Source organism: Rhinolophus ferrumequinum, chromosome 23 (genome assembly GCF_004115265.2).
Source record: "Rhinolophus ferrumequinum isolate MPI-CBG mRhiFer1 chromosome 23, mRhiFer1_v1.p, whole genome shotgun sequence".
In the NCBI taxonomy this organism is placed as follows: domain Eukaryota; kingdom Metazoa; phylum Chordata; class Mammalia; order Chiroptera; family Rhinolophidae; genus Rhinolophus; species Rhinolophus ferrumequinum.
In genome coordinates, this window is record NC_046306.1 from 15,568,991 (window position 1) to 15,596,724 (window position 27,734).

At 43.3% G+C, this 27,734-nt stretch overlaps 1 protein-coding gene and 1 long non-coding RNA gene across 6 annotated transcripts in view; one reads left to right on the forward strand and one right to left on the reverse strand.

Moving 5' to 3' along the window:
- ZHX3 (zinc fingers and homeoboxes 3) overlaps positions 1-27,734 on the forward strand; it is a 137,555-nt gene that overhangs the window by 79,693 nt on the left and 30,128 nt on the right. Inside the window, exon 1 of one of the 4 annotated variants that reach the window (XM_033094615.1) lies at positions 11,096-11,114. The exons of the other annotated variants lie outside the window; for them this stretch is intronic. The gene's annotated coding sequence lies outside the window, so the exon portion shown is untranslated. Of the gene's footprint in view, positions 1-11,095; positions 11,115-27,734 lie in introns of those variants that run through there. 4 annotated transcript variants of the gene reach the window in all.
- Positions 20,207-27,621, reverse strand: LOC117015839 (uncharacterized). Of its 2 annotated transcripts, none has more exons than XR_004421804.1 (3): positions 27,442-27,621; positions 26,377-26,468; positions 20,207-20,869 (listed from the first exon to the last, which is right to left on the reverse strand). It is a non-coding gene; the product is annotated as an uncharacterized LOC117015839 (long non-coding RNA). The 2 variants fall into 2 exon arrangements; XR_004421805.1 differs by having other exon boundaries at positions 27,437-27,621.

The following is a 27,734-nucleotide window of genomic DNA, read 5'->3' on the forward strand; positions in this document are numbered from 1 at the left end:
CTACAAGTCAAGTTGTCCTTTAATCTAGTAGTGAAGGGCGCAGCTCAGCTCCAAGTCCAGTGAGCGTTTTCAATCTCAGTTGCAGGGGGCACAACCCACCATCCCATGCGGGAATTGAACCAGCAACCTTGTTGTTGAGAGCTCATGCTCTAACCAACTGAGGCATCTGGCCACCCTCTCTGTACTCTTTTTCAACTGTTTTGCAAGTTCTAAAATTAGCTCAAAATAAAAAACTTGTTAAAAAATAAACCTTTGACGAGATTCTGTACAAATGTTTTCTGTTTTGTCTCTATCTCATTTTTCTGTTAAGTAAAAAGCCATCGGGTTAGAGAAACTCTTTGGTCCTGGGTGGAAACAGGTGTAAGAATAGGAAAGAAATCGTGGCGCTCAGTCTCCTTCTCTGAGTGGGTAAATCTTAATGAGAACCTTCTACAGTATTGCTCATTTCCTGATATGTTGAATTTCCTAGACCTTTCTGAAGGGTGTAGTAGCTGTGTTGGTGGGAGATTTTTCTGAAAATTTTGTGAGGCCAAGTGGGCAGAATTAGCAAGATACTGCATTTAGGTTTTAAAAAAATTCCAAATCAGACTTGTGCAGGGTCATGTGTCTAAAGCTAGCACTTCGTACCCAGAGTTCTCTGAAGTGTTTGCTGCTGAGACCAGAATGGCCTGAAAACTGGTGCACGTCCATGCAGAGGTGAGCAGACCCAAGCGCTCCTTGGGAGGTATATGTAGATGAAGGGCCCTTCTGGTCCTTAGGGAGCAGCCACCTTACAGCCCTGAACACAGAAAGATCTTAAAAGCTAGGGTTTTCTAACGTGTTCAGATGAAGAATGCTGCACAGTGACAGCAGTGGGAGTCTGCATGGAGTCCAGGAGGATTTGCAGGGCGGGACTCAGAGGTCAGCTCGCTCTGCCCACTGGCCTGGGGCAGACGCTCTGCTTGCTGCAAAGCTGGGCTTGCTGCATGAGCAGACTGCAAACCTGAGAAGCTCTGAAGTTGTTCCTGAGGCAACAACCTAATCAGGGATTTTGTTTCCCAAATGCAAATACCCTGTTAGGAAAGGACAGTTCTGGCTAGATTACAGGAACAGCGAGGCTCCTGGAAAACTATACCTTCTCTAAAATGGGGGTAAAAATCTAGTGTGTCTCCTCCTCCATTGAGTTTGGTGGGTATTAAAGCAGTTGTGCCCCACCAATTAAGAATAATCTCAGTGAACTAAAAAACGTCACATTTGTGAACTTACAAAAGACACTTTGGCAAGGCTTAGTGGGTTTGCTCAATGCCTACAGCAATCAGAAATGTGTTTACCAAGGCATAGTGAGCGCTGAGAGGTGCAGGTGGCCAGCTGGCAGCGTCCGGAGGGAGCCAGCTCTTCTTGGCTGCTCTGTGGATGTCTCTCCCTTCCTGAAGTTAATCTCTTGGGTCAGATTCCAAGTTGAACCTCAAGGCAGTGAACCAACTACCATGGTGCAAACTCAAATCCACGACACTGTTACGAAGCTCTTCCCTGGCCCGCCCTCCACTAGCTCTGGGCCTTCTTGTTCAGTAGAGATATGTCCTCATGCCTTGAGTTGGTAAAATGGTTATGGTGATGCATTTTTAGTTATTCTCTACAATGAGTGCAGTGGATAAATGAGATGGAAAAATCAAGGATGAGTTCTTGGTTGGCAATTAATTTGGAAGACTCAGCTCTGCTAACTCAGTGGAGTATGAGAAATGGATGACCGTTTTTTTCAGAATACTTTTGCAGAACAGAATCTACATTCATCAGTAGAGCTTTCCGCCATCTGACCACGATCCCTTTCCAGCCACAAATCTTCTATCCTGCCCTACCTGCGTTTGATGTAGCTCTGGTAGGCTGGCGATGCCATGTACTCTAACATTGCCAAACTTTTTCTTCCCCTTCTCTGCTTTCAGGTCCCGTATCATCAAATGCCACCCCCTTGAAACCTTCTTTGGTCTTCCTCAGTCATTATTATCAGTCTGCTTTTCCGTACCCCAAGCTCATTGTAGCACGTTTCCTATGGCACGTGTCACACACCACTTTGTGATGTTTCTGTTGACGTGGCTTTCTCCTCTCCTGGATTATCACCACCTTGAGGTGTCAGGGACTTCGGCGTTCATCTTCACATCCTCTGAGTGTTCAGCATAGTAAATTTGCTGACATTGATTTAGTGTTTATACTGTTTCAGCCATTGTCTAAGCATTTTCTATTTATTAACGTGTTTAATGATCATAGTAACCTCATGAGAGAGAGATTTATCCTCCCCCATATTTTTACAGATGAAGAAACAGAAAGGGTAAGAATTTTGCCCGAAGTTGCAAAATGGTGGAGTTGAGATTTGAACCCAGGCAGTCAGTCAGGGGTCAGGGCTTCTAACCAGTACTTGATACTGGACTATTACGCTGTAATGCCCATGCTCTTTCTGCATGCTATACTGGCATTTACTGAACACCAGCTGTGTACTGGCAGGAGCTGGGCTGACCCTCCCAAATATCCCAGGAGGCATATGAGTTGCTGTTCCGTAGATGAGGAAACTGAGATTCAGAGGGCTGGAGGTTAAGCAACCTGTACTAGTCAGTAGTACAGTATGTGCCTAGTGTGTGCAGGTAAATGAACAAGTGGATGAATAACAACTGAAAGACGCTGTGGGAAGAGAACCATCATGTACTGAGTGCCTTCCATTTTTTTCTGTAGGAAATTCTTCCCCCACATTTTATTATGAAAAATTTCCAACGTGCTGCAAAGTTGAAAGAATTTTACAGTGAGCAGCCATACAGCCACTGCCCAGTTCTGACTATTAACGTTTTACACCGTGTGCTTCCTATTCCTCTGTCCGGCCATCTGGTCATCGTAGTTTTTTACGTATCCCCCTCAGTGCTTCAGCACGCAGATCACTACGTAGAGGTCACTATTTGTTTTACAGGTTTTTTCTTTTGAGGTAAGATTTGTACATTTGTAGTTAAATTTGCAGTTAAATTTTAATTGTACATCTGCGTTTTGACAAATGTATACCCCTGTGTAACCCAAAATCTTACCAAGATATCATTACCCACAAAGTTGCTTCATGTCCTCTCCCAGTAAATGCCTGTCCCTACTTCCCCGAGGAGTGTTTACTATTTTTATGTTGAATATTTATGGGTTTTTTTTGTTGTTGTTCCAAAAGAATTTAAGGTGACTCATTCAGGTCCATAAAATACAGCAAGAAAACATAAATGAGAAGTAGGTGGAGAAAAGGAACTAAGTTAGGAATATTAAATGGAGCCAAGAGAGCACCTATGTTATGCCAGGCACTTTTATACGTAATATGTTACTTAATCCTCACAAGAGGTATGCATAATTATTTCCGTTTTATAAGTGGAGAGGCTGCAAAGTGGTGTAGCTAATAAGTAATGGGACACTTCAACGCCAAAGTCTTTTTCTACTCTATCACCCCAAAAGCAAGAAAATAGGTAAAATAGCTTATTTTGAAAATTAATATGGTCTCAAATAATATTTGCTCAAGTATTTGTAAATTTATGTTACCTCAGTATGTTGGTAGTTTAACTAAGGGAGATGGCAGAGGTGGGGGCAATAAATTAGTCCTGAGTATTAGTCCAACCCTCAAGGTCAGGGTTGGCTTTGAGTTATCTCATATGGCCCTAGAGATGGGATTCTATGTCCTCAGTAAGAGAAAAAGTCAACTTTTCCAGAAATGGTGATAAAAATGGGAAGTCTAGAAATGGCTCCATTGACTGTTAAATGTGGCCATAGCAACATCAGCAAGGAAGCGTCTTATGCATGGAAGAGCCTTGGTCAGAGCTTTCCTCGTTGACTTCAACAGGGTTCATTTGTTATAAGATCTCATAGGGGATCTTAGAAATCATTGTATCTGCTACCGTCTGCATTCTGTGTTGAATCTCCTTTATGTTAATAGATTGCATATACCAAAGAAGGGCAAGGAAAAACTGAATATTACTTAGAGGTTTCTTACTTGAAATGCCAGAAGAAGATTGAGCCTGTGGTAGTAGGAAGGTTGTCACAGGACTCCTGGATAAAGTTAGGGACAGACTTTGAAAAGTAAAGGAAGCTGGGAGTGTTAAATTGATACTGACGTGGCGATACAAAACAGGAGAATTTCCTCTCTCGACTGTGGCCCCCAACATGGTGCGATGATCATTGCTTTAGGCTCTGTTGGGCTGTGAGGACCACGGCGTGCTCATGCGGTCCTGGGTGATGCAGTGAGGAAACGCAGGAGCCAGCCCCGCGGCAGACCTGTGTGGACCTAGCTCCGTGATCTGGAGCCCCCTGGGAGCGAGGCAGGGGTCCCCCGTGTGTCTGCTTCCTCACCACTCCCTACCCCCCCCCCCACCCCCCCCCCCCACCCCCCGAATACCATGCCCGAAGCTTGCAAAGCGAGCATTTTCTGTACCTTCCAGGCCTTCTGCTTGTGCCTGTGGTCCCCTGGGGAGCAGGGAAGGGGTGGGCAGCCAAGTAGAAAGGTCACCAGTAGAAAGATCCATGTGAATGGTGGCCACCAATGATAAATACCGGTTTCTCCTCCCCGGACAGCAGCGCAATGATCTTTAATAGACTGCTTTAATTGAAGGGAATTTTTTTTAAAAAATTACATTGTTTTCTCACTATAAAAGCCATTCATTCTTATGGTAGATAATCTGGAAAATATAGGAAAGCATAATGAAGATAATTGAGATTCCTGTTAATGATATCTTGACAGCCTTCTTTTTAGGCATTTACTTAAAAATTGTTTTCTTACAGTTGAAGCCATTCTATATATACATTTTGTATCTTGCTTTGAAAATATTTAATTGTCATATAAAATGTAATATTCAAAATACTTTATCATTAAAATTATTCATAAGCATGCTTTTAAATAGCTGTTTACATTTTCTATCTGTTGTATGGACAGTACTCTATTTTCTGCCTACCTTTCTCATTGAATTTGAAGTGAGTTTCTTGTGAACAGCATATATATGGTTGGGTTATATTTTTCTCCACTCTGCCAATCACTACTTTTTAATTGGTGTATTTAGACCATTTACATGTCAGGTAATTATTGATGTATTCGGGCTTTATTCTGCCATTTTATCATTTATTTTCTTTCCTGTTTCTCTTTTCTTGCCTTTGTCTGAATTGCTTGAACATTTTTTAGGATTTTTATCTTGACTCATTCATTTGTAGTGTTTTTGAGTGTATCTCTTTGTGTCATTTTCTTGGTGGTTACTGTGGGTATTAAAATATGCATAGTTGACTTATAACAGACTTATTGTTATCAATATTTTATCACTTTGAGTGAAATGTGGAAACCCTACTTTCATCTAAGTGTCCCTTTACTTCCCCTTTCCCCCTTTTAAATATAAACCTTGAGTGTCAGATTGAGTTATGATTTTTTCAGTCATTAAATATGATTTATAAAACTCATGAGGAGAAGGATAGTCTATTGTATATATTAATATTCTTTTTCTATTCTTTCTTCCTTCCTGTTGCTCCAAGATTTCTTCTGTTATCATTTCCATTCTGTAAGGGGAGATCTTCCAGAGACACATTCTTTTAGTTTATGTCTTGTCCACTCCAGTCTTGAAGTATAGTTTCTCCAGATACAGAATTCATGGTTGACATTCTTTTTTTTCAGCACTGAAAATGTTGTGCTACTTCCGTCTGGCCTCCATGGTTTTAAATGAGAAGACTGTTGTCATTTGAATTGGTGTTTCCTTATAGGCAATAGGTTCTTTTTCTCTTCTTCCAAGAGTTTTTCTTTGTCTTTAATTATCAGAAATTTAGTTATCTTGTGTTTTGGCATGATTTCTTTGGGTTTATCCTATTTGAGTTTTTCCTAGCTTCTTGAATCTGTAGGTTTGTGTATTTCACCAGGTTTAGGAAATTCTCAGCCATTATCTTTTTGAATACTTTTTCAGCCCCTCTCTTTCTACTCTTCTTCTGATGATGTGAACATTGGATCTTTTGTTATTGTCTCACCAGTGCCTGAAACTCGGTCAATTTGTTTTCAGTATACTCTCTTTTATTCATATTGGATAAGTTTTATTGATCTATCTTTAAGTTCACTGATTCTGTGTTCTGTCATCTATGCTCTATTATTAAACCTATCTAGTAAGTGTTTATTTCTGTTATTCTATCTTTCAGTTCTATAATTTTCAGTTTTTTTTTTTAAATAACTTCTATTTCTTTGATGAGTTTTCTGTTTTTTCATTTGTTTCAAGAGAATTTCTCATTGCTTTTTCCCACATTTTTATGATGACTGCTTTAAAATCCTTTGTAAGCTGGTTTCTTCATCAGATTCATCGTAGTGTTGATATTAGTTGATTATCTTTTTTTCATTCAAGTCATGGTTTTTCTGGTTCTTGATATGATGGGTGATTTTCAGTTTCATTCTGGACATTTTGTCTGTTATGTTAGGATACCCTGAGTCCTATCATTCCACAATAATTTCTTTATTTTACCTGGAAGTCACCCTGATTAAGTCTAGCACACAGGTTGGGTCTGCTTCTGTGGGGTGTGGTTCCAATGAAGGTTTGCTTTTCAGAACCTTTGCTGTTACTGTTTTGGTCTGCTTGGCTTATCTGGTGCAGCTGGGGCTCTCACTGTTCCTGCTGGTGCTGTCCGATGGGGGTAGTTTCTCCAGGCTATGCCGCCTGGTGCCTCTATGCTACCAGGCAGCATAGCCTGGAGAAACTTCCTGGGTGACCTGCAGGGAGGGAGGGTGCTTTCTTAACCTCTTTTATTATCTCTCCTTCTTTTGGTGCTGCCAGCTGGCCTGATATTGATAGCAGAATTCCCATTGTATCATGGTGAAGGATATGCCTACCTGGGTTGCCTTCTGTTGCTAGGCTGGGGCTTGGGAAACATTGGGACTGGGCCACCTTCTTCAGTTGGATGGAGGTGGGAGGTGGGTCATAAGATGCCCTGCTGCTGTGTTGTCCCTAAGCTGTTTGCTTTGCTTTTTCCATCTTTTACACTTCTCCTTTGGTTACCTCTTGTGTTATTTCCAGTGTTTATAGTTCTACGCAGCAAGGAGGCTGGGGGAGAAATGAGTTATGCCATCTTGTCTGGACTGTTACAGTGTTCTATTTAACTATTTGTCTTTTGGATGATTAAGTTGTTTTAAATGTTGAGTACTGTAGACATCATGACAAGGGACCTTCCAACAGCCTTGGAACCTAAAAGGCTTCCTTGCTCCACAGACCCAAGGGCCTGTGCCTGGTTGGCTGCCCAGTACAGGCTGTTACTCGTCTGTCTTCTGCTTGCTTGGCTGGTGATGTCAGTTCTTCATGTCTGCTTTAAAGGCAGGCATTCCTTGTTGTTCTTATGGTCGTTGAATAATGCAGTAGTTTGTCACATTTCTAGCATGATTAAAACAGATAAACTTTCGCCTTTATAGAGCCTTTTCTTAGCCTTTCGTTTTGGTCGATTTTCTCTCTCTTTTGGCAAACATTTTATATTAAATTCAGCAATGTAAATTGTATTTAACTGTGATTTAACTATGAGATATTGAATTTTTTTATGTGAACATTTCTATTTTAGGGCTTTAAGACAATGACCAAGTTTTGTTTTGTTTTGTTTTGTTTTGTAAGTTAGTGTGAAAAGTTTTTGAATTTTCCATTTGTGAATGAGAAACTCAAGGTCATTTCAGTTCTTCCCCATAAATGTGCCTTAAAAAAGTCAGAGGGGGAAATCCTTTATATTGGAAGCCATGGGTCCCTTTGTATAGTTTACAATAATAGTTTTGCAGAAATAATTTCAGGTTAAAATTGCATACTATTTATTCCCACCCATTTCCTTTATTGGCTGTGACACACAGGAATTACGCCCATTGCTTGACTAACCTTTTTGACCTTTTGTTACTTGGCTATAAATTGACTTGGGTCTTTTGCAAAAACACTGTCAGGGGGGAAAAATCTTTTTGTTAGAACCCAGCCAATTCCTGCTTCAGTGTAGAACAGTTTGTTCTCCTGAAGAAATGAGCCAGTTCAGTGAACAGAAAAACATAGCCGTAAACTGGCATCACCAAAAACTGCAAAAGCAACTGCCCATGATCATTCCACAGACCAGGGAGCTTTATAAAAACAAAAATGAGGCTTTCGGGAGAAACATAGGTAAATGTTTAGGACTTGTTAGAATTATAACCACATAAAAAGGGTTTGGTGTTGGTTTTGTTTGTTTGTTTGTTTGTTTTTAAGTTCTATCTGTCACCAACATTTTAACATTTTAAATGGGGATGTTGTAGAATTCTCTCTCTGCCTTCTCTCACATTCGCAGACTGCTATTGTAGCATGTATCCCCTGCATTTCAGTGATCTTCCTGCCAGGTTAAAAGCTTCTTCTGTTCAACAATATAACTATTTCCTGAGTGACTGCTCTGTGCAAGACTGAGTCGTGGGTCACCCCCCAAAGAAGACATTTATACTGACTTGTCTAGTGAATTATAAGAAAACATGAAAAATATCTATAGCATGGCAGGTGCAGTAACAGCAAAATTTACAAGACACAGTGTCAGTAGTTGACAGAGTGGCCCGGAAGTGGAGCCATTAGAGTGAAGTTTGAAGACTGTCTGGGAGTTTGCCAGCTACCGTGTTTCCCTGAAAATAAGACCTACCCAGACAATCAGCTCTAATGTGTCTTTTGGAGCAAAAATTAATATAAGACCCGGTCTTATATTATAACATAATATATTATATAAGACCGGGTATTAGATTAGATTAGATTATACCTGGTCTTATTTTGTCTTATATTAATTTTTGCACCAAAAATTAATTAAAGCTGATTGTCTGGCTAGGTCTTATTTTCAGGGAAACACAGTACAAGAAAGGAGAAGGGTATTCTGGGAAAAGAGAGAAGTATATATAAAATTGAAGAGTGATGAGATAGCACGGGGGTTCCAGGTACTATAAGTAGAATTGCTTGGGTATTAAGTATGGAGGGAAAGGAGTGGTGGCCAGTGAAACTGGAGAGGAACAGGGACCAGATAACATGCGTCTCAAATGCCACGTGAAGCAGTTTGAAGTCTATGCTGTAGGTCATGGAGCTTTGTAAGGGCTTGAACCGGGAATGGCCTGGACAGAGTTGGGCAGGGAAGATGTGGGTTTGCAAGGAACCATGAGCTCGGTAAGGGTGGGTTGGACCAGACTAAGGACCATGATGGCAGGCTAATGTGGGCAGGCTTTATTCTGCAGGGAATCGCTGAGGACAATGCCCTGTGTGTTTTGAAAAGGCAAATATAGTTGTGATGAAGACTGTATGGGGGAGGGTGTGTGTGTGTGTAGGTGTGTGTGCACGCACAGGGAATATAGGTCACTAAAATCACTTTGTAGTCTACATGCCAGAGGAGAGGGACGGCGCTCAGAAGCCTTGCACAGGGGCCACCGTGGTGACAGGGAAGTGCAGGGAGCCAGGAAGAAGGCAGGAAGCCCAAGACTTTGCTTAACTCTGCGCCTGCCCTGCAAGGATGCTCTCAGTGGACTGTCATTCAGTTTTCATAGTGAGCCTTACACTGTATGCACGGCACCATTCCAGTTTTGTAAAGGAGAAAACTGAGGTTTGGGAGATGGCGTACTGCACCAAAGACCCAAGGGACCTGCATGAGGCAGTTGCCGAGTCACAGTCGGAACTCAGGTTTATCTGACTCCAATCATAGTGACATGCCTCCTTGGAATAATACTTACTCTAACTGAGCTGCCCAGTGTTAGCAAGTCTCAAAGTGTCTTACATTTTCAGTATAAGAGCTATGCCTGGAAATGCTACTAACACTTAGATTTGGGTATTAATGCTGATACAATTCATATTTTGAAAGCCTATTTTTCTTTTTCTTCTTAACCTGTCATCCCATGAAAACATAAAATACATGGTTTTATTTCTTAAAATCTCACCATTTTGGAAAAATTGGTGTGGGGGAAGGCCCAACAAAATTGGCAAAAAAGTATAAATGACTGAATGTGCTTAAAGAAATATGATTTTTTAATGTTCAAGTGAGTGTGTATATATAACAATTTATATTAGAATAACTGCAGCTTTCAGTAGGTAGAGAACCTTTTAGGACTAACACAAAGTTAACACAGTAATTTTTGGTAAATGTATGTTTTTAAAAGCCTCAGAAAACAGTTTTCAAGTAACTGTACTGTAGCTAAAGAAGGTTCACTAAGCAAAAACCATTTTCAATCAAGTCCCAGGAAAAATGAATGATTCTTTCTATGAAACATTCATTCTGTGGTCACAGGGTCATGGAATTCAGGCTTAGGGCCTAGAGGGAAGGTGGGGAAGGACCCAAAACAAACCTGGCCTCCTCTGTATCAAGAATATATCAGCCCCTATTTAGTTACCGAAGGGAAGTACTGGCCCATTTGGGACTGCAGCCTTGAAGTTCCGGTATCAAGGCTGTACTTATGGAATGTGGCAAGCTGTCTCTTCAGCATCTCATTTCCACCCCTCCTTTGCTTCTTTCTCAAAGTGGAACTAGAAAAAAAATAAATGTTTTTGAGATAGAAAAATGCTGGAAATGTGGGCAAAGGATCTAAATCTTAAGCTAAGTCTGAATTATTATTTTGTGGCATCAGTAGTAAAAGAAAATTTGCAGGGTTTTTAAGAAAAAATTAATATCTAATGTGACAGTGGAACTGTAGCACGTTCCCCTGCCAAAACAGAGATTATATATAGCACAGCAAAAGAAAGAGCCCCGCTTTCCTCAAGCGGCTGCTGAGCATAGCGGGAGAAGCACTTACGTAACTGGGTGTGCTCATTCCTCGCACTGTACGTTCACACAGCTCGGCCTCGCCGGGCCTTTGTTCTCCTCAGCGTTAACTCTTGCTCGTATCGTCCATGGCTCTGGGACCTGTGCCTGGCACAGGAGGAAATGCTGCAGATACAGAACCCAAATCATGTCCCCTGACCGTCTGGTCTGCTGGAGCCGACAGACAGGCCAGTGGCGGTAGCTCACCTGGAGCAAGAAACTGGGGGCTGTGGAGTGTGGGGGAGACGCGGCCTGGAGGCACCTGCCAGCCACACCTGGGGGTGTATTCCTGCAGTCAGCAGAGACGCTACCTGCCTCCCTGCACCTCAGATTCCTCTGCTCTAGAAAGCTGGCAATACCCACACCACTCATAGGTAGGGCAGGATGCTGTGAAATCGTATGTGGTAGCTCGTGCAGTGCGCCCACTTACCCAGAGCTGGCACTCAGTGGGCATTTGGGAAATACACGTACGCATTTCTCTGCCTCTGTCCTTTTCTCAAACCCCCAGACCCAGTTCTACTTTTTTTTTACTCTCTACTGAGAAACACGGTCCCTTTGGTGAACTCTGTCAGTATATATATATATCTCTTAAACCTCAAAATTCTCTCACTTTCACCCCCTTCTCCTTTTTCCTTCCTGCCTCCTAGGAGTAAGTATCCCAATTCCTTTCTACTTTTCCTGGGCAACAGCAAGCAGTGTGAGGGTGAGAGGTGCGGGAGTGGGACGTGGCCTGTGAAGGTGAGGATGACATTGCAGTCATACAAGTAGACACATCACAACTCAGAATTTGTCCTAATCCAGGTCCCCTCAAGTCTTCCCAAATAGGTTTGGGAATTACAGGCTCCTGTAGCATTCCCTGTATCTTCTTCTCTTGCTTCTGTTTCTTGAAAAGAAAGAAGAGAATAAGAGTTTGTCCTTTCCAAGCTGCCTAGGCCTAGAATCCTTTCTCTCCTCCCAGCCAGGGACCTTCAAAGGGATCCCATTCGTTATGGAATCATGTTTGGCTCCATTTGTCCTAATGTCATCAGAGTCCGTACCTGAGGGAATTAGCTGAGAGGACATCGGGGCACACATCTGCTCCCTTTCCTGTCTTGTTCACGACCTCCCCTTCTTATTCTACTTCTCCCCAACCCCCGCCTCCAGCCAGGCCCCCATTGCTGGCATATCTTCATCTAAGGTAGTGGTTCTCAACAGTGGATATTTGGCAATGTCCGGAGACTTTTCTGATTGTCACAACAAGGGGGTGGGGTGGGAGGTGCTGTTGGCACCTAGTGGGTAAAGGTCAGGGATGTTGCTAAATATGCTACAATGCACAGGATGGCCCCCCAGAAAAAAAATTATCTGGTCTAAAATGTCAATACCAAGATTGAGACCCTGGTCTATGGGGTTTCCCACACGAGCCCCCTTCTTTATACTTGCCCGCCTCCGTGCCTGTGTCAGTAGGGGCTTTTGTGAACCTCAAAATCTCGTCCTCCCAATGGATGACCTCCCCTCCCTGGAGTCCTCCCCCACCCCTGCTCCAGTTAGAGCTCATCCTTACCCAGGGTTTCCCAACTGCTCGTGTCCATTCATTGCAACACTTACCACCCTTTGCCTCTGATGGCCCCCTTGAACATGATATATTTTTTTCTCTTTTGAGAGCAGAGTAAGAGTTTGGCTATAACGAGGATGACCATCCACACCCCAGTTTACATAATAATAATATTCCAAGGTCCCAAACCTAGCACGGGGAGAGGCAGTGGCACAGCATGGAATGAACACCAGACTTGGCATCGAGAGATTGTCTGGTACCTAACTATAACATTCCCGTTCTGTGACGATAGACATTCATTTTTCTGAACTTTCGCTTGCACACAGGTAACAGAGAGATAATAGGATCCATTTCCTAGGATTGTTTGAGGCTGTGAGGAGATGTTAGCCCAGGACCTGGTACCCAGTGGTCAAAGGCGGGTTGAAGCTTAAACGTGAATCCAAGATCCCAGCTGTGACCCTGAAAACAGAATTGTTTCCCATTGCCTTGATAGCTGTGATCTTAATTCCAGCTAGCACGCGACCAGTATACCTTATGAAACGAGGAGAGCCCTCCCAGCACCGGGGCCAGTAGCACATCTTGCTCACTGGAGAAGTACTGGAGGGTTGATGCTTCCCCTAATCCCATCGAAGCAGAGGAATTCCCGTACACTTCTGACTCCCCCCTATTTTATAAGGAGATATTTCTCCCTATCCAGGAACATTGGGGCCCAAGAACCATGCCCTGAAGTTTGGAAGGTCTGCCTGACCGGCGGTTACCGGAAGGCAGCTGCTTTGTAAGGGGGTTGCTGAGGCCTGAGAGGGATGCTGTATCCATTCACTGCCACGACTGTCTGGTGCATGGGGACCTGCATCTTGTTCAGATGCTGTATTACATTTATCTTTTCTGCAGTACTAAGAGCTTAGTGACAGTTGGTCCCGTGGGCAAAGGCAATTTTCATATACTCCTAGAGCTAGGGTTATAAAAACCATGTAACTATCCAACAGTGCAAATACCATCTTGTATTTGCCCAGAGAATTTCAAACTTACTTCCTCTATATGTGGCCTTATCTTTAGAAAAGAGAGGAAGTCTGTGCACATCAAAGAAAGAACTGATTCCATCTTTGGGATAGCTATGAAATGTTCTGTGGGCTGCAGAAATATCGTGGGCCTTCCATTTTTATCAGCAGCCAAAGAATGAAGAAATACTAGATGACTAGGTCGTGGGTCAGAGGCCAGGGGACAGATGGGGTATGAGCAGGTGAACATGAGTAGCTACAGGGCTCCCAGGGTTAATAGCAGCGAATTATGGCTCCTCCTCACACGATGTGCCTTGTTAGGTTTTCTCAGAAGCCTCAGGCACTCACTCTCCACCCCAGGACTTAGCGCTCCAATCTGATACACTCTGTTGTGCTGTTCACGCTTAAGGGATGTTCGTGTCTGTTTTTTGTTTTGTTTTGTTTTTTTGCCAACCAAATGGGCTGTGGTTAAGAGTTAAGAGCATAGCTTTGGAGGCAGGAAGACTTGGGTTTGAATCCTAGCTGCTGCCTGTTGCTTGTGTGACCTGTCACGTTACTTAGCCATATAACTTTGGTTTCCCAGTTTGGAAAATTGGTTGATGATAACTTAGCTCACAGGACTGTTGTGAAGATTAAAGTAAATGAGGAAATAAATGTAAAGACGTTGGCGCAGTGCCTGACGTCTTGTCATTGTACAGTCGGTGGAGATGGTGGTGGTGGTGGTGGTGGTGGTGATGGTTGTACTCTTTGAGAGCAGAGACACGGTGGCTTTGAATTCTCCCGTTTCCACCATATTCCTTAGCAAAGAGCTGAGCATCTAGTAGTACTCAAATATTTTTTACTTGAAATAAATGACAGGTACACACATGTACATACAAACACATGCTCGGAGGATAATCTGATAATGACAAGAACTTGAAAAACTTAAGAGGTCATGCTTTTAAAGTATTTTAGCTCATTTTTAGAAATTTGATACATAAGAAGACGTGTAAGATAAGTCGGTCCCTACTCTTTGCAGTAAATTAGACCAGTTCAAGGGAAAGCATCTGGGCCATTTCATCTCAGCCCTCTGCTGAGATAACTTCACTTGGTCATGATACACTGTCAGGTCTTTGCCTTCTGGAGGATCGAAGTAAGGATGGCCTGTTTGAGTGTGTCTCAATGTGTTTTTCCAAACATAGTCTGCTCTCCTCACCTTTACCCATTGTCCCTTCCATAGAATTCCAAGACATCTTTCTCCTTGACTTTACCTCCAAGAGAATTCTTCTCTGTATAAGAATAAACATTAGTCTTTGTTAAATGATCAAATGTTACTTAAAACGGACTTCCACATTTGCCCTTGATACTGGGGACCTCAGAGTCAGATTCAGTACCAGGTGAGGTGTGGAGGCACACAGACCACATTTGTATTATTGTTGTCTGGTAGAGAGGGACTGGCTACCCCCTCAGTCCCTCCCACCCTCAGGGTGGGTCTGGATTGTTTAAACCCAGTCAGATAACTCCTCACCTGTTGCCATAGTGATTAACCCAGTGGCGGTCAGTGCCGGGGGGCTAGTTCAGTGCTGGCTGTGTGCCCCAGTTGAGGCCATGAGAACATTCCCTGAGGACCTTGCGGAGGAGGCTCCTCAGTGTTGTGGGAAGCCCTCCCCAAAGCCAGCCCTCTCTCTGTCTGGACGGTGTGAGGCATCGAAGCCTGGGACTGCTGTCGCCACCTTGCAGTGATTTGGGAAGCTACCCCTAGGATGCAGCCAGCAAAATAGAGAGAAAGAAAACAGGCCCTTGCTTTCATCACACGAGAGCAACTGAATGAAACCCAACCTCTGGACTTTCCACTTACATGTGCCAGTAAACCCACTTTATTATGTAAGCCCTTTTGAATTGGGTTTCATTACTTGTACCTTAGAATCCAAATGGAGACAAATTTCCTTTTATTTTGTGTATTTTAGTGATTCTCATCTGTGGATTACCTTGGAGGAGGGGGAAAGGGAGTTGGAGGGCTCCATTTTGATAAAGCATGCATGGATTGCTTACATATTTCTGCAAAGTAAAGAAATTTCTTGCCTATATATTATTAATATTTTTCAAATTTATCTGACGGTTTTGGTTAATGAAGTACAAATTTAGGTAAAAGTACTGAATGTGCAGGTTTCTGTTAGTGTTTTTACAATGACCAGAGATTAAAAGCATCATGTAAATTTCTGCAAAAATGTTCTTTGGTCGTGAAGCCATTACTTCGGTGTTTCCTTCTTCCCTCCCTCCCTTTCTTTCTCTACATGCTTTATCTCCCAGTTTCCTTCCTATTTAGTCTTATTAGTTATCTCGGTCTCTGTTAAAAATAGTTGAGATATAAATTCTAATTAATTTTATTGAGATGGCTACATTAAGATTCAGCTAAACTTTTCAAACCCTGCACCTATGAGTTCTACACACACGCAAACCAATACTGGGTATCGCGTGCTTTAGTATCAAGGGGCCCAAACTGAAGTTCAGTCCCATGCAACAGATTGGGTGTTGGATGGGAACACTTGTAACTTCAGCCTTACTTCTTTTGCTAGTAAAGCAGAGAACACTGCCAGCGAACTCCTGTAATTGACGTATTTAATGCCCCCCATGTACTTGTCACCATTACTAAGGTGGAGTGGTCCAGCGCTGAGTCCTTTCCTCAGAGATTTTGCAGTTCTTTGGAAAGGAAAGACATGTACACCAGACCCTAACTGAGCCAGGGCTGTTTGTATAGAGGGCTACATCAGTAGACCATTCCGGAGCCTGTTTCTTAGAATTACTCTCCCAGAGCACTCTGGAACCTTGTGTTTAATAAACGTCAGTCGCTACTGTTGTGAAATACGCTCTTTGCTAATAAAACATATTGCTCAAGTGCTCTTTCCTTTACCTTCTCTCTTCTAGCACTGATTCTTGATCAGTAATTCTCAGCCTATTTTTTTTCGAGCAGTTGTTTTTTTTCCACATAGAAGCAAAATGTTGACACCCCCTCCCAGCCACGCACACACAGACAGAATTTACTGCAAATACAGCAGTATAATGATTCATAGTGGTAACTCTCTCAAGGAAAAGAGGCTGCTGCTGGCCCTACGCAGGTATAAGCGAGGGAGCTGAACTCGATTCATTTCTTTCCTATAAAATAATACAGCTGATTGCGAGGGAGAGAGACTTCTTGTAAGGACAACCTTGAATTGTCTCCCAATTGGTTCAAAACAGAGCAAAACTTATGAACTCTGGTATTTCATGTCAGCAGTGACAAAGGCTCACTGAGCTGCCCAGTCCTTGCCCGGCCCTGTGTGCTGCTTCTAGAATGCCAGCGGGAAGGCCAGGCCGAGGTGGCCAGCTGGCTGTGGAACCCTTATTCTAAGGCTGTGCTGCCACTTTCCTGTGACACTGGAATCAGAAGCAAAAGGGGCTTGCTGCCAGTAACCCAAAGGGCTGCATTCAAGCAGTGACCTATTTTTCCACTGTAATCGGGTTGGGTTTCTCTTTTTCTCTCGCAAGGCAGCAATCTCACATTCTTGTGAGCGTGTGAGAAGCCAATTCCTTGTTACCTCTTGGGCTTGGTTGTTTCAGTTTAACATCAGTCACTCTTAACTGGGGACAAGAGTGTCTGCCCCTACCCCCAATCAGGGTGGGAGTTGATTTAGGAGAAAATGAAAGGGTAGGAAAGTGTGAACCAGGGGAGGACGGATAGGTGATGAGCAAGAACAAAACAAAGTGAAGGACATAGAGGAAGGTTTGTGGGATTACAGGTCCAGGGCTCTGCAGTTTTAAATCCTAGTCATACCTATGAACTAGGCACTTAGCCTGTTCCTTACATTTTGTCTGAGCTCCCTATATGCTGGGTAATAGCGGCATAGTGATAAAAAAGATACAGCTCTTGCCTCAGCGCACAGTCTTGTGGGGGAAGAAGCTTGTACCCACAGTTACAATGCACTGTCCCCAGTGCTGCAGGGAGTTAGGCATGGAGTGAGGCTGGGAAGGAGGGGGACTGAGAAGGCCATCAGGACTTCCTGCTTGAGTGTCCCAGCCAGCCTGCTGGCCTCCCAGTGCTGTCTGCTCCTGCCTGTTCTCACCGCCATCAGACCAATGTCTGGTCTGTGTTGTTTTTGTTCGTTGCCACTGCGGTATGTGCTGTGTATAATGTGTAGGGCTCGGGTTATTTAGGTGTGTTTCTCATTTCTACTCAAGGAGACCTTTGAGACATGAGGGAACATGTGTTACATGTCTCCATTCTCCAAATGGTGATGTGTGCGGGAGAGGTGGGGGGGCGATACTTTAATTTTTTAGGCCTTGAGGTCTTTACACCTAGCGTGATATGTGCTCCTATCTCCTCGGCCTGGACAGCGACGCCTTTTCACCCTTGAAGACCTCCCATAGGACTTAAGTCCGGCTCTGATGTCCCGAGAAGCACCCAGAAAGCTCTTCTCTGGTGTTTTCATTGCCTTTTACTTTCCCTCTGTTAGTGCTTACAGCTTTGAGCTTCCCCTTATCTGTTTGCACCTGTATCTGTCTGCCTCCCCCACTGGACTGTGACTCTCAGACACAAGGCCCGTGTTGTGTTTATCTAGGACACGCTAGCTGCTTAGCAGTAGTGAGTCACATGAACAAAGTATGTGTGTCACGGAAATGAAGTTCCCACCCAGCACCGAGATGACTAAAGATAGGGAGAGGAGCTCGAAACATTCTTCATTGATTGTCGGACTTTTTAGCTCGCAGAATGTCTTTTGTACTTAAAAATAAGAGGAAGGGATATGGAGAAAGTTTTCAAGCATATAGCCTAGGAGGATGTAAAAAGTGGCCTGTTGGCTTTCCGGACAAAGAGGGATCGGTAAGGAAGGGCTTTGTACACCGTGACAGAGAGGGGACCTGTCGGAAGGACAACCCATTCAGCTGTTCCTTAACTGTCGTGTCTAATATCCTCCTGAAAGCAAGGCAGAATTGAAACGGTCTGGTAGACAGCATCGTCATGTCTCAGCATGAAATGTTCATGTGCCAACTGGTGTAGCAAAGTCTGAATTCAGCATTGAAGAGGTGATCGGGAGGCAGCCATGTTTAGCGTTGACAGACATGGTGTTGCTGTACGAGTCGTCCTGGTACCAAACGGGCAAGGTACTTGAAAAAGATGGATGTAGCGACTAAGTGAACGCTATGACCAGCCTCGACTCTATCATGGTTTGGACCTTAGATTTTGGGAAATACTGATACATGTCAGGAATCTTCCTTCATTGAAAGACAGTTATGTACACCAGAGGGTGCTGTGTTTCAATTTTCGTATCTGTTTCTTTTCCATCCCTGTGGTTGTACATTAGTTGATTCATTTGAAGGTCTGCCAGTTGAGGATCTGCCCTCCACAAAGGCTTGTGAAGGCCTGACCACACCTCCCCATTTGCTGCTTTCCTAGCGTGGTAAAGGCGTTGGGAAGTGGCTGTACCACACACTCCTTGGGCCTGCTTTGATGTCTGCTAGTTCTTAGCCATTAAGTTCTTTCTTTAAAACTAGACAACTTTTCTTATGCTACAGCTCAAGTCCATGTTCAGTATTCTTTCTTTGGCGGAAATGGAGACCATCTGGTCACCATCATCTGTGTAATAACAATGATTGAAGATGGTTATTAAGTCACCCTTCAGCCTTTTCTCTTGTCTAGGCAAAATTGTCTCTTGTTCCTGTGGCCATTCCCCATAAATCTCATTTTCCAACTCTTTAATCATCTTGGTGGCTTTCTTTGGAAACTACATCAAAGGCTCAGTTTCAGTGCCTCTATTCTGGTGGGGTCTGGGCTGTCAGCTAATGGGTATGGAATGTGGTTGTTTTAACCATCCGGTTTCCATAGCCAGGCCCCACATTTCCAAGGCAATCAGAATCCACTGACCAATAAGGGGCTGATTACCATCTCTTCATTGTGACACATTTATACATATTAAGGTGTTGATTTGATATAAAACAAATTTTCACTTGTGAATAATTCTAGCTATTGATTGATGTACTTTTGCAGCCTGGTTTGTTGTATTTAAGAAACTTTTCTGAGCTGTCTGATTGTTAAGTGGATATGTTCTCTCTTACTGGAGGATAATCTCCATTTTGTTGTGTTTCTTTCATTCATTCATTTATTCAGCCAACATCTGTGTCTACTGAGTGTCAGGCTCTGTGCTAGGGATTGAGGTCCTAAAGATGAACAGAAAATGGTCCCTAACTTCAGGGAGCTCACAATCCACAATCTAGTGGGAAACTCAATGTAATCAAAAAACAATTTACAATAGAAAGTGCAAAGTAGTATAAAAGATGACTTAAGTGCAGTGGACATTTAGAAAGTCTACACTGGAGATGTCGTATTTAAGCTGGGTCTGACTGTGAGTCAGTCTTCAGAGATAAGGGAGGTAAAGAAGGCTCTAGTGGGGGGGATTCTAGCACTGTGAAGGCAAGGAGGCAGGCGGGTCAGGGTGCATGCAGAGAACTGGGTGTGTCCAGGCATGAACTTGAGTGGCGGAGAGGCAGGCAGATGCCAAACTGAAAAACTGCCCATGTGAAGCCAGCGAGTATCCAACAGAAATATAATGTGAGCTGCATGTGTCATCTTAAAATTCTTGGGGCAACATTTTAAAAAGTAAGAATAAACAGGAAATAAGCTGTCAGGCCTTGAAAAGACATGGAGGAAACTTAAATGCATATTGCTAAGTGACAGAAGCCAATCCAAAAAGGCTGTATACTATATGATTCAAACTATATGACATTCTGGAAAAGGCCAAACTGTGGAGACAGTAAAAAGACCAGTGGTTGCCATGGGGCTATGGGGGAGAGAGGGAGGGAGAGAGGAACAGGCGGAGCACAGAGGATTTTTAAGGCAGTAAAACTACTCTGTATGATACCATCATAATGGATAAAGGTCATTATGAATTTGTAGAACCATAGAATATACAACATCAAGAGTGAGTTGTAATGTCCACTGTGGACTTTGGGTGATGGTGGTGCGTCCTTGTAGGTTAATCAGTTGGAACAAATGGGACACTGTGGTGGGGGACGTAGACAGTGGGAGACGCTGTGCATGTGTGGGACGGGGGTGTACCGTGCACTCAATTTTGCTGTGAACCTAAAACTACTAAAAAAATTATTAAAAATGAATAAACAAGCTTAATTTTATTTAATACTATCTATCAAAAATGTTAATATTTTAGCATGTAATAAAGATTATTAATGAGATATTTTACATCACTTTTTTGTACTGAGTTTTTGAGATCTAGTCTGAGTTTTGTACTTGAAGCACGTCTCAATTTGCACTGGCCACATTTCAAGTGCTCAGTAGGCATATGTGGCTAGTGGCTGCTGCATTGGACAGAGCGGGTCTTGAAGACTGAAACTGGAGCTTGCCTGATTCAGAAACCTCAGTTCTCAGCCATACTACTTTCCTGCTCCCTAAGCACTGTCATGATAACACAGAAGGAAGGGAGCTTTAGACTATCATTTAATTCCACGGTGTCAGCCGTTGTCTTCCACACTGCCTGGTGGCCCAAGTTCAGAGCGTTAGAGCAGCACTGTCCAATAGAAATATAATGTGAGCCACATGTGTGATTTAAAATGCTTTAGAAACCACACTGAAAACCTAAAAAGAAACAGATGGAATTAATTTTAAGAATGTATTTAACCTAATATATCCAAAATATTGTTTCAACATATACTTAATATTAGAAGACATATAGACCAATGAAATAGAATTGAAAGCCCAGAAATAAACCCTCACACATATGGTCGAATGATTTTTGACTAGTGTCAAGACCATTCAATGGGAAAAGAACAGGTCTTTTCATTAACTGGTCCTGGGAAAACTGGATATCCACATGTAAAAGAATGATGTTGACCCTTTACCTTACACCGTATACAAAAATTAATTTAAAATGGATCAAAGACCTAAATATGAGAGCTAAAACTATAAAACTCTTAAAAGAAAACATAAGAGAAAAGCTTCATGGCGTTGGATTTGGCAATGATTTCTTGGATATAATACCCAAAAGCATAGGCAATAAAGGATAAAAATAGATATATTGTATTACATCAAAATTAAAAACTTCTGTGCTTCAAAGAACACATTCAGCAGTGGAAAGCCAGCCCATGGAATGGAAGAAATTATTTACAAATCATATATCTAATAAGGGGTTAATATCCAAAATATATAAAGAACTCATACAACTCAACAACAGTAAAAACACAACTTGATTTAAAAATGAACAAAGGAATTGAAGAGACATTTCTCCAAAGAACTTTTACAAATGGCCAATAAGCACATGAAAAGATGTTCAATATTGCTAATCTTAGGGAAATACAAATCAAAACCACAATGAGATACCACTTCGCACCCATTAAGATGGCTACTACCAAAAAAACAGAAACTAACAAATAGGGGCATGGATGTGGGGGAAATTGGAACACTTGTCACTGTTGGGAGGAATGTAAAATGATGCAGCTCCTGTGGAATACAGTATGACAGTTACTCAAAAGGCTGAAGATAGAATTACCATATGGTCCAGCAATTCCACTAATGGGTATGTACCCAAAAGGTTGAAAGCAAGGACTCAAAGAGATATTTGTACACCGACGTAGCAGTATTTTTCACAATAGCCAGAAGATGGAAGCAACTCAAGTGTCCATTGATGAATGAATGGATAAATAAAATGTGATATATACATTCAAGGAATATTACCCAGCCTTAAAAAGGAAGGAAATTCTGACACATGATACAATATGGATGAACCTTGAAGACATTATGCTAAGTAAAACAAGCCAGTCACAAAAGGACGAGTACTGTATTATTCCACTCATACGAAGTACCTAGAGTAGTCAAATTCATAGAGACAGAAAGTAGAATGGTGGTTTCCAGGGTCTGGGGTGGGGAGGAAATGAAATACTATTTAATGGGTACAGAATTTCTTTTTTGCCAGATGAAAAGAGGTCTGGGGATGGGTGGTGGTGGTGATCACACCGCAATGTGAACGTACTTAATATCCCTGAATTGGACACTTAAAAATGGTTAAGAGGGTAAATTTTACCTTATGTGTGTTTTACCACAATATTTTTTAAAAATCCCCCTCCTTCCAAAAGAGATGTAATTGCTTCTGAGACAATAAACTTTAAGATGGGAAAAGAGAAAAAGAAAGGAGACATGAGTAAAGGGACTTAGAAAAATGAGAAACTACCAAAAAACATAAGCATGTTGATTCAAAAAGGTAATTTAAAGGTTTTTTAAAAGGTACTATATCAGCATTTGTTCTGTCTCTGCTTTAAATAAAGAACTCTGTCCTATTAAAAAATGATTAATGAGCTACTTTGCATTCTTTTTCACACCAAGTCTTCCAATCTAGTGTGTATTTGACCCTCACCATACATTGCAGTTTGGACAAGCCACAGCTGAAGTGCTGAATAGCCACGTGTGGCTTGTGGCCATGGAATCAAGCAGCACATATGTGTAGAGTCTTCCGATTGGAAGTAAGAAGACAGCAGGAAAGCTTTAATAAATCAAGGAGCGAAGCGAACAGATTTGTTTTTCAGGATGTTGATCCTGGTGGCAATGTTCAAGGTGGACGAAAGGGGAGAAAGAACTAAGGACTAGGAGTTGGAAGGGTTGTGATAAGACTCCCAGCCAGAACAGACCAGGCACGGAATGATGGTAAAAGACACAAGGGTGATGCCGGTAGCCATTGTTTATGGTGCACTTGCTATGTGTTGGGCATGGTGTTGCACCCCTTACACCTGTACTCTTAATTTTTGCAACAACTCAGAGATTGAGGCTATTATCCCCTCTCACAGAGGGGTTGCTGGAGACTTAGAAAGCACAAGCACCAAAGCTTCTAGACAGCAGAATCAGGATATAAACTAGGCCTGTCTGGCTCCAGAGCTTAAGCCCTCAAGCATCGGACTGCGTCTCGCAAGGATGGAGATAAGACGTCAGATCTGAAACATTGTTAGATTTATAGGATTTGATGGCAGCCGCGTAAGGGGAAGATGGGCCAGGGCTGCAGAAAGGATGCAGGAGTGATTTTTGAGATCACATCTCTTGCTTGGAACTCTGGATCTGGATGTGAGGTGAAGATCTAGGCAGTGGGACATGGTGGCTGAAGTTTTGGTTTGCTTATTTTGTTTAGGTTTGTTTTTTGTTTGTTTTTTGAGGGGTGACTGCCAAGGTGAGGAGAGGCAGAAACTATGTGTGTACTTTTTAAAAACCTACAGGGACCAATGGCATTGGAAGTAATGGATTTGGAGCTTGGCAGATAGGTCAGGGCTGGCAAGGGGGATGTGGAAATCACGTGGATACAGGAGATGGCAACGTCCTGGGCAGGGGTGAGTTCGCTCCCTGGTGGAGAGCTTGTAGAGACATGGGTACCTCCTCTGGGGCCTGAATGGCTGTGAGACGCGCCAAAGAGTAGGAAAGAGCCACTTGACTGGTGACCTTAGAGCAGGCGTTTGGGCAGAATGGGAGGAATGAATGTGCCAAAGACTGACTGAGCGAGGAAGTTGAATAAGTGGAAGGATGGATGGGGAGGCTGGCTCTGCGGGAGCGGGGGTGTGAGAGGGCCAATTAAGGGGATGATTTCTATTCTTATGAGAGTTAAGTGGTATTTTAAGTAAAGTCAGATACAATTTTGTTGTCCGAGATTTATCATAGAAACAACAACACCACACCAACACATAATATTAAAGCACCCCTTTAGTTTACAAACAGTTAAAGAAATAAAACTTCAGCGTAACTTATGATGGCAAGTACATCACATCAGTCCTCATTTATGACATTAAGAGAAGTTCTTAGAAACGTTTTATTTAGGTTCCTGAAATTACATGGAAAGAAAATGAATATGCTTACCAGTTTGCACCAGAAGATACATCTCCCCAAACACCCTCCTGAGTGTATCAGTAGTGAGTGTGTGTGTGTGCACGTGCGTGCCGGTATGTGTGCCCTCGTGTATCCTGGGAAGAGGTGGGAATAGGGAGATACTGTGTACTCGATTCCCGGGTTGACAATGGTTGTGAAGAAATAGTTGTTGGAATGTCACTTTTGGCACACAGTCACTCTGACTTGCCTGGTTTATAATTGACTTGACTGCTCAATAGACTAGAGAAGGCCCAGGTGTTGAGTCCTGTCGTTCCTCCTTACCCCTGGGTGACCTTGGCACCCTAAGGTTCCTCAAGACAGAGCCAAAGAGGAGGAGGAGAGATCCAGTGACACATTTTAATAAATGTAGAAAAACTACAGGCTGCTGTGATAGAGGACTGATTAGCGTGGACGTTGCGGACAGAGTTAGGTCACTTAACAGGGGTGTCCAGAGAGGGTCTCACAGGGCTGCGATACTTAGGGGGAGGTGTGAGGGACGTGATGGTTCCAGACGCCATCACCACAGAGGCCCCGCAGTGTGCCAGAGCCGCACTGGCCACAGAGCTGTGATCCCAGGTGGCGTGGCTATAATAAAGGACGAGAAATGGACATTCCCTCTTTAATACAAGAAGGAAGAATTCAAAGAGGCAAAGGGGAAGGAAGCCCAGCACTCCTCTATCAAAACTGTAAATGAGTGTGTGAAAATCTGTACCCATAAGGCCTTGTGATGAAAGAACCCCAGTGCTGCCAAGTTCCAGCAGTGTTCCCCTGTCCCACTGGTCACTTCTCCACTCTGGGCCTCCAATTCCCCATCTGTGTCGGGGGAGAAAGAAGGTAGAACTCGGACCCAGAGCGGGTTCTGGTCATACTAGTAGTGGTAGCAGAAAGATTAAAAAACACTGCCTCCGTTTACGTCTCTCTGGTTGTGCTACGTCGTGAGTGCTTGTCCAGTTCTTCTAATTGCCTGCCACGTGTTGAGAGACACATGGACAAATGAGAATGTATTCACAGAGCAGGTCACTGGAGAGTGGGGGATAAATTCGAGACGCTTACTCTGCAGAGGCGATCGCTAAAGGATGGAGTGCCGATTTCCAACTGTGTGTGTGAAAGACTGATCGATAGAAAAAGAGTGGACTGATCGCATAGTGAAGAGTGTTGCCTTGTTCTGCATATGTTCAAAAGTCAGATCTAAAACCTGGGAATCAGGTCCGACTAAGAAAGGAACTTTGGCATAAATTGTTACAAGTGATAATGAGCTCTCAGACCGTGGAGATACTCAAATGGGGACTGGACATCAGGTCGCTATAGGATTTTTCAAATGGGACAGGGGTTGCTCTGCATGTATGCTCCCATTCCTCCGTCTTGGAATGTCTAGTTATTTTAGAACTATGGCTGTAAGCTGGAGGCGGATGGAGTACAGTTAGTTGTAGAAGTGCCCACGTACCACCACGGGAGTTAAGCCCAAAGCCCATCTGTGTTTATTAGAAACTTGGAAGTAAAGGGGTTCTATCTGGTATTTGACTCCAGTCAAACGTTTTTAAAGGACTTCTGCTTCAACCCTGGTAACCACTTACTTTTTCACTCCTTACTTGTAACAACCCACACACTTTGGGAAAGGTGCTAACATTTTTTTCCATTTATATATTAATCACATTTTGAGTTTTTGTCTGGAATACAGGACACATTCACATTGTTCAGAATTTAAGAGTTCACAGGAAAAAAGTTCCCTGTCTCTCTGTTCCCCTCCTCAGAGGCGACCACTAGTTCCATGGGTTTGCCTAGAGTATTTTAAGAGTGTGGACACAGAAGTATACCTTTCTTCTGCACTTGGCTTTCTAAAAAGGTAACACGTATCAAGATATCTTGACAATTAACCCACAGCAGTATAAAAAGTGCTCGCTTGTTCTTTTTCACAAATGCATGTTATTCCCCTCCCGTTTGTGGACAATTAGGTTATTTCCAATCCTTTGCTGTTACAATGTTTACAGTGGATTACCGTATACATGCATTACTACAACACGTATCTATATACATTCCTAGAGGCAGACTTGCTGAATCACAGGGAATGGGCATTTGTAAGTTTGTTAGCTATTGTTAAATAGTTCTCAGTAGAGGTTTTACCAGTTTTCACTCCTGCAAGCAGTTTTCTCAAACCCTTGCCAGCTAAGTGTACTGTCAAATCTTTCAAGCTTTTCTGAAGTAAGTGAAAGAAAGAGAATCAGAGTGATTTTAATTAGTGTTTCTCTTACTGTGGGTGAAGTTGGGCATCCTTTCTTGTGTGAAAGATCTTGATGGGCTTTGTAGTGAGGCCATTGAAGAAGGTCATCAGTGCGGACTGAGCCTGGAAGGAGGGGGAGAGCCAGAGAGTTCCTTTTAAAATGAATATTCTGGAGAGATTCAGCCTTCAAGCTATTTAGCCTGTAAACTCTCTGGCCCACACTGGAAAAATTAAAACAAAACAAATGTAATTCAGAAGTAAAACCACATCCAGAACAAACCATTTATATTGCATCTTTTAATTTTTAGTTTTAAATTTAATAAAGTAATTTGCTTTTGTATTTGGAACCAGATTTAGGATGCAAGGACATTTTAATCTAACACGTTTAACTTTGGAAGGAGCTGTCCCACACCTCCGAGGACGCAGGTCATGAGGAGTTGGCTCTCATGGTGCCCTGGGTTTGCTCCCAGCCTCCCCCAGCCCCAGCCCCGCACTCTCCCCACCCCCTACCCTGTCCTGCAGTTTCTCTGTGGGTTCAAGCAAGTTTTGATAAAGACCAGGATCTTTTCAGTGGGAACACTGCCACTGCACCCCTTCCCCGCTCATTAGCAGCCTGAGCCATTAGTTCTCTGAAATGCTTGTGACCAAACCAGCTCAATCCAGTTTTTCACCTGCAAGGGACTGTCCAGTCTTAGCAGCACAGCTTTGCTTTTCCTTCCCACAGTAAGCTGGTAGGTTCAAGCCTATCTTGGTGGATGGACACAAAGCTCGCACTTCATCCAGTCCCTTAGGAAATCTTGTTGGCTCTATTTTCAAAATGTACCCAGAACCCAACCACTGCTGTCTCCCTCCACCTGCCATCCTGCTCCCAGCTGCTGTCGTCTCCTGCCTGGATTGCTGCCATAACCTCTTGACAGGTGTCCTGCTTCTCCAGTGGTTTTCCCTTCAGTCTGTTCTCAACACAGCCAGCAGGGGTGTCCTATAGGACAAGGCTCCAGCGGGCCCCTGCCCCCAGCCCTCCCAGGGTGCGCCCATGTCAGAGAAACCCATCATCACAGTGGCTGGCTCCGCATGGCGGCCTCCTCACCAACCTGACCTTGTCTCCTCCTGCTCTCCGTCGGACTCCTCGGCCGTCCTGGCTCCTTGCTCTTCCTGAACACACCAGGCACGCTGCCACCGCAAGGTCCTTGCACGAGCTTGTGCCTCTTTCAGGAACGTTCTTCCCTCACTCCCTCACCTCTGAGTCTCTGCTGCGTGTCCCGTTCTCAGCGAGGCCATTCTGGCCACCGTGTTTAAAACTGCAGCCTCATCCCCGCCCCACCCACCATGCTCCTGGCCCCCTCCCCTGCCTATTTTTCTCCATTGCACTTACTACTCTTGAACACACAA